A 7,724-nucleotide genomic window follows, 5' to 3' on the forward strand; every position below is an offset into this window, starting at 1 on the left:
CGTGCCAGCCACACACGCACTTGATGGAATCTAGGAGTGGAGAGAAAGTGAGCTTTGCTAATAGGTTTTGATGGAAATAACAGAGACCAATACTCGCTTTCAGAAAAAAACGGTTACGTTTATTTTTAGCCAACACACTCGGCTGCACAGATGTGCAAAGTTTTATTTGATGTACAACAACTTGTTCAAGAGAAAAAAAATGGTTATACGCTTTGGTTGGGTGTTTTTGTTTAATGGCATAATTTTTTTTTTTTTACACAGGCATCACCACATTATCAAGGCCAAGAGGCCACTCGAGGATAAGGGTTAAAGAGTGTACAGTAGAAATTGGACAATATAGTAATCATTAGTAATGGAAATTCGGTAAATTTGTTAACTTATATGGAACAGCTCATCAAGTACTTGTTTACGTTAGACTTGAAGACAACCATATTGTAGTCAGCTGGAAAGCAGGAAAACGGAAGACATATCAACCCTTTTCAGGTTATTTAATGTCAAATCCAGTCATTTTGGACAAAAAACGTTTTCATGTTTCAAGTTGTTTATATATTCAGTGGTAGAGTCTGTCCTTGTTTACATGATGATAATGATGATGATATATTCAAATATTTATTCATAGTTTTCGGTTTGGTTGTTTTGTTTTATAATTATTTTTTTTTGTGTTCTTGTTTTTAGGTTATTTAATGCCGAATCCAGTAATTTAGGAAAAAAATTTTATTCAATTTTTTTTTTTATATCTTCAAAAAAAAAAAAAAAAAAATTATTCATGGCATTTGATTTGGTGGTTTTGTGAAATAAAATTGTTTTTGTTTCTGACTTTGCAGAAACGGGGGAAAAAAAATAACATCAATGTTTGATGCATTTTTCATCATAGGTTGAGAGTTGTCCTCTCACATCCATAGTCTCACTTTTATAAAATATATGATAAAGGGGATATCCGGCGTTGCCCGGGTGTGTGGAGGATTAAAAGGTGTTAAATAAAAAGTGGTATAGTAGCAGGGTTCCCCAGCATTGCCTGAGTCGAGTAAGGAACCCTGAGGAGGGGGGAGGTTAAAAAAATAAATTGGTAGTGGGGAGGAGGCAAAACAACAGTAGGCAGTTTGGGTTGAGAGAGAAAAGTGGTAGTAGGCAGGCAGGCTCGAGCCTGTAATGCGAAGGAGGAAAAAAAAATGACGTCTTGGCCGATGTCTACACAGTCCAACCGGAAGTTTGGAATGTTGAAATTAAGCGAAGTCAATCCAACCAATACAATGACTTGCAAAAATGGTGACACAAAAAAAAAAAAAAAAAACGACCCCTCCTTGTAGAAAATTGTCCAGTTTAGGGTGAAGGAATCAATGGTTTTGGCCAATTTTACGATTCTTGTCGTCTGAAGGGTCGAGCTTTAAAACGATACTGATTCTTGTGAGAATCCATCGTCTCTGTTGAAAGTTTTTGCGAGACATACACACACACACATTTTGTTCTTTATATATAAAGATTTCCCCAAAACCTCTGGACTTGATGGAGGGGAGACTAAAACTTGCTATGGCTCCAAATGATGTGAAATAACAGCAAGGGGAGACTTGATTCCAGATATTTCACACATGTTATATCTCCTCTCTTTTGGAAATAGGGTACGATTATAAATATCTCCAGTATCAAATAATCCTTATACTCTGTGAAATTTACTTTATGTATGAAAACCAAAGAGGGGAGACATAACACATGAGGAATATTTGGAATCAAGTCTCCCACTGCTGTTATTTCAGATCATTCTAGAAAGATTCATCGATTGAGGACAGGAACGATGAAGTGAAACCTGCTTAGTAATTAACATAAGCATCCGTAAATGTTTTTTTTTTTTTTTTCTTTTTTTAGTTTTGGTCTTTGATAAAAAAATTTTTTAAATTAAAAGAAAGAAAGAAAAGACAAATAAAGGAAAAAGTTATAATTAGAATATATATAATATTCAAACCTAGTTACAAAGTCCCAGTTACCTCTGGAGCAGCAGTTATTAACACAAGAATTAAGGGAAATTATTCCTTAAAGAAATGTTGGGCCAAAGAATTAATGTCAGAATTCTCCCCCCCCCCCTTGTTCTTATCAAGAATTCTCCCTATATTAAAAAAAAAAATAAAATCTGCATGGTGTATATATGTACCCGTAATGAAACATAAGCATATTCCAAAAATAATGTAAAGTGATCAAGTTTTACTTTTAAATCAAACTTTATGCGTAACCGAACAGCGACATTCTTGTCCGCTATTTTGAAAATCTAAACAAAAACAAAAAAGGGAGATAATTACATAATCCAAACTTGTGAGATTTATGCAATGTCTACCAATTCCCATTAATAGCTTAAAAATGATTTTCTTCATAATAATAAAAAAAAAAAAAAATACTTGATTAATTTATATTTTTGGAATATATTTTCGTTTTGTTATAAGCACGTATATCATACACATTTTACTTAATTTTAGTTTGTTTTTTTTTTAATGTAGAAGGTATTCTGAACAAGGAACTTTTTTTCTCTTTAAATCTGACTCTCAAGTTGGAGTTGGAGTCAGCAAGTGAAAAACTATATCGGTGTTACTGTTATGAAAATGTGTCTTAAATCGATTACTTTGTTGTAGTGCAAAGACATCCGCGTCAGAAATCGCTCTTACCTGAAGACGAACCTTTCTCTTCTGTTGCATAAAAATAGTGAAAGTTCAATTATACAAATTAATCTTCTTTTTTTTTTTTTTTTTTTTTTTTGTTACACATTTCCTACAGTTTTTGTGTAGCCTTTTATGATTGTTGTTTTTTATACAAAGACGAAAGGAAGCGAGAATTCTTTAAGTTTGCTGTCACGGGAACATATCTACTATATTAATAGTTTTAATTAAGAGAGTGGCGGACAGAGATAGAGGAGGGAAGGAGAGAGGTAGAAGAGACAAAGAAGATAGCAAGAAGGAGAGAGCACAGAAATGGAGAAAGAACAAAAACATGGACAGAGATAGAAGAGAGCGAGAGAAAGGAGACAGGCAGAGAGAGGACAGAGACAGAGAGAAAGGGAGGACGGACAGACAGGGAGAAAGGGGGGACAGACAGGGAGAAAGGGGGGACGGACAGACAGGGAGAAAGGGGGGACAGAGGACAGGGAGAAAGGGGGGACGGACAGACAGAGAGGGGAGACAGAGGACAGAGAGCGAAAGGAGTGACAGAGAGAGGGGAGAGGGGGTATAAAGGGGACAGATAGAAATATAGAAGGGACGAAGCTCTAGTTCCGAAACTAAAGAGCCAATGAAATAGTAATTGTACCTATTTACTATGCCTCCCCACGGGACAGAGTTAGACACCAGGGTCGTTTTTTAACGTGGAGAAAAGGTACAAAAATAAAAATTGTCTCAGTCGTGAAGGACTTCTCCTCCACCGAAAGAGAACAAGAAATGGAAGTGCAGCACCTGAAGAACAGATACTACACTTTGATCTTAGGAACAAATAACAAGAAGCACAAAAAGATAAAATAAATAAAATTATTCTAATAATAAAAAAATATATACAAACAGTTAATACAAAACAAGTCTACGAAATTCTATGCATTTAGTTTTTTTCTAAAGACCTAATAACTTTTATTATTATTATTCTAACAGTGTTTTAAGATTCCCCATCATGAAAAGCAACCACCTACACACAAAAGACATTCACAGCTGTAGAGATCTGGTGTTTCCCAGAAGTATTTTAATTTGTTTTGTGTTTATTTTTTCTTACGAAATTATTAATAGGATTTGGAAAGTTAAATTACAGAAATGCATTCTGGTGGCTAGAATTCATCCCAAATCCTTATGTATTGAAAGTTTGTAGATGGGGTACAGTGTCAATCAACAGGTTTTATTCTTTAGAGGTTTACGCCAAATGACAGATCAGAACGCTGCGCCTAACTCAATCAAGACACGTCAAACAGAATACAAACGCATTAGAATTAAATTCTCTATGAAAGTTTTGAACGTGTGGAAATGATTGGTTAGAGATTTGATAGCGTTTTAGGAATCCTTACTAATTGTTTACACACAGTAAAACTATACGATTTCTCCCATTTCATTTGGTTTACAAGTTATCACGTGTTAACTATTCCGTACTTTTAATGTTAAAAGAACAAGGCCGATAGCCATTAGTCGCGTGCTCTCGTGTAATGAATGAATCGGTGAATGTAGGATTGACATGAAATTCTTAAAGATAAATTAAAATGATCGAAAAATGGACTGAAATGACTTAAATAAATAAAAAGTAAATGACTTTAATGAACTTAAGGATGAATTGAATGACCTTAAGAATAACTTGAATGCTTAAAAAACAATTGGAATCCTTCAAAAACAACTGGAATCCTTCAAAAACAACTGGAATCCTTCAAAAACAACTGGAATCCTTCAAAAATAACTGGAATCCTTCAAAAATAACTGGAATCCTTCAAAAATAACTTGAATGATTTGGAGAATGACTTGAATGGTTTTCAGACTGACTGGTTGTAAAGTGGATGATTTTTTTTTACATTAAATTAATACAGAAAAGTGATCCGCCACTTTATATCACAAAGTTACAAACATAAGTACAGCATGTAGTAAGAACATATACTACACTTTGATCTTAGCCAAAAGGCCAAGAAAAGCTGTATTTATTTGCTCCCCCACCGAGCAAATTAGGCACAAGGCCGATTTTTAATGTGAGGAGTGAAGAGGAAATGGTGACCAACTCCCCGGGGAGTAGGGGAGCTGGATAGTGACAATTGGTATGAAGGGTTGCCCCTACATTGACCAAGGTCTTATATGTGGGGCTGCCCTCACATATGGTCTTTGCTTGCAGTATCTGCCGGAACAGATTGGATTTATTTGCTCCCCCACCGAGCAAATTAGGCACAAGGCCAATTTTTAATGTGAGGAGTGAAGGGAGGGGGAAGGGAAAAAGGGGACCAGCTCCCGAGAGGTGGGAAATGGGAGCTGGTTAAAGGTCAGGCATGTGGGGTTGCCCCCACATCTGGTCTTTGCTAGTCATAGCTTGCAGTATCTGCCGGAACAGATACTACACTTTGATCTTGTTTATATATTTTATTGAGAAAGAAAAAATTGAACATAAAAAACGTACAAAAAATTCAATTCAACAAAATTAGGCACAAGGACCTACAAGAAATTGGGAGGGGGAGGGTACAGGGTCTTTTTGACTATGTAACAGATGAGACTTTGAAGTCTTACTCTTGACTGGCAACATTTACCAAAATACCTCAATCACTCTGTGGATCCTAATCTAACTAATAACCCCAGCGTTCAATGTAAAATTTAACTATGTACAATTTGTATATTCATTTCTGTATGTTGTGTGTGCATTTTTTTTTTTTTTTTTTTTGTGTGTGTGTATGTGTGAGAAAATTTTGGCCAAAAGGCCAAGAAGAACAGCATCTATTAACAACAGACCTTTGATCTTAACCAAAAAGGCCAAGCACAAAAGTGTTACGGACAGACCGACATACTTATAGAGTCGCTTGCACGCAACTAAAAACTAGAGAATTGCAAGAACTTAGTTGCTAACCCATTAGTCGGCTTATACCATTCATTGGAAACAATCTATTTAATTCTTCATAAATGACGACACGTGCATATTCGTAAAATCCATTAAAAAAAGTCTATTTTTATACCTATGAGGTTGACTTTTAGAAAATAAATTTTTGTCATGAAGATTGGTTGTTGTTGGTTGTTTTTGTTTTACGGCATATCAACCCTTTTCAGGTTATTTAATGCCGAATCCAGTGATTTTGAAGAAAAATTTTTTTCATAGAATATATTTGTTTTGTTTAAGTCGGTTTCTATTTAACCCATAGTTGGGACCCTAACAGGTACTACCACTCCAGGCAGAGTGGACCTGGGAGCAATGGCAATTAAAGGGTGGTTCCACACTCTGCAAAGCCTGCAAGTTGGGGCCTCACCATCGGATATAGTTAAAGGTTATATCCAGGACCAGGTTATTCTAGGAATTAGATTCTTCAGACTACGGTTCTCATTTTGAGTGTACTTTTCACAACGTTTCAGTCAATGTAATCTCCGACCTTCTTCAGATATCAATGTCCATATAAAGACAGAGATATCATTTACAAGCGTCAATCCCATGCTAGGGGGTAGAACTACCAACTAGATGGTTTTAGGCTCACTTTCTGGCTTGGAATGAGTGCTAATCTAGCTACACTGAAGAGTTGTGATACAGTGAGACAGTGTCTGTGGATCGCATCTGCTGCTGGTAATAGTGGTGGAGGAGGATAATAATGATGCTGACAACACTGGGTAAACGCGACTAATAAATAAACGAGGAGACAAAGATGGTGGATCCATCCTAACACCATTTTGGCTACTATAGATTTTGCAAGATGGGATATCTACATCTAGATATAAAAATACAGACATCTAATAGAATTGTTTTTTTATATATAAGAATATAAAGTTTCTTTTTTGTTTTGTTTTTGGAAAGCAAATAATATGAAGAGAAAGTATATGAACTTGAATGATCATTTAATAGACTTCATACATATCACTTCCTTGAAGAACTCGGATCTCTGGCGTTACAGAAGAGGGGCTGCTGGGTGAGACAGACAGACAGATAGACAGAGAATGTAGGGGTGGTGCTAGTGAAGGTAAATAGTGCAGATTGCTATCTCATCAACCGCCTCCATGAAAAGTGCTGAAAACAATCTCATTAAATATATAGGCCAACACCCAGGATTCTTAACAGTAAAGACTTGTTGCTTTGTGCAGAGTATCAAATCTTCAACTCTTAACACTATTTTGGATTTGTTCCAAGTGTTTTACAGCATATCAATGTATAACCAAGAGAGTGATATTCAGAGAAAATGTTAGAAGTTAGCATCAGACCATAAACCTTCAATTTCTGTGTGATTAATATGTAAGATTACTTTTTTGCAGCTGAGGGCATATTTTGTAAACAATCTATAACCCAGAAGTCCTGACAAATACCACTCGTGGCCAGACTGGATCCAAGAGGTAACTCCACATTCCCCAAAATTCTCACAGAATGGGTATTCTGTTAGTTAAACAGGCTCCTTCAGTCTTTTGACAGACTATGGATACCCACCGTAAGGGTGTCTGCGCATTAAATTTTTGTGGCAGGAGGTGCGCAATCTCCAACCACACCTCTTCTGAGTCGACATTGTTAAATACCAGTTGAAAGTGAAGTGTATGTACAGGATGACAAATGCTGAGATAAGCAGAGAGCAAATATAGTGCGTAGAATTCCCAAATGGTCACCCATCCGGTACTAACCAGGCTCAACGTTGCTTAACTTCGGTGATCTGACAAGAACCGGTGTGTCAATGTAATTATGCAGTGTAGAAGACCAGTTAGTTATTAATAAACATACATTATAAATAAACAGATCAGAATGTTCTTTGATACACCAGAGACGCATGAGAAAATGTTTGGTTTTGAATTAAAACCTTTTCTTTACATTTGTTCACATCAAACAAGGCATAATGCCCCGAAGCATTAAAGTTAATATAATTAAAAGAAAAAATGATCCAACATGATAAAAAATTTAAAGATTTATTTGAAAATTAAACAAGCCAAAAATTACTCAGGTCTTTGTCATGTTTTTGTGGTGGGACTTGAAAGAGTCATGTGGTTAACTTTATAGCTGATTACTTCAAGTGAACACTTTCTCCCAAGGATATGAAACATCCAGCTGTTCTTGTTGCAGCTTCAACT

At 35.9% G+C, this 7,724-nt stretch overlaps 1 protein-coding gene and 1 pseudogene across 3 annotated transcripts in view; both read right to left on the reverse strand.

Annotated features, from left to right (window-relative positions):
• LOC145259289 (cytoplasmic FMR1-interacting protein-like) overlaps positions 1-7,724 on the reverse strand; it is a 166,714-nt gene that overhangs the window by 115,783 nt on the left and 43,207 nt on the right. The window contains exon 1 of one of the 3 annotated variants that reach the window (XM_080117159.1): positions 2,649-2,790. The exons of the other annotated variants lie outside the window; for them this stretch is intronic. The gene's annotated coding sequence lies outside the window, so the exon portion shown is untranslated. Of the gene's footprint in view, positions 1-2,648; positions 2,791-7,724 lie in introns of those variants that run through there. 3 annotated transcript variants of the gene reach the window in all.
• On the reverse strand, positions 4,528-4,632 carry LOC145259353 (U2 spliceosomal RNA; annotated as a pseudogene).

This window comes from Euprymna scolopes, chromosome 34 (assembly GCF_053919585.1).
Source record: "Euprymna scolopes isolate OS-2025 chromosome 34, ASM5391958v1, whole genome shotgun sequence".
Lineage (NCBI taxonomy): Eukaryota > Metazoa > Mollusca > Cephalopoda > Sepiida > Sepiolidae > Euprymna > Euprymna scolopes.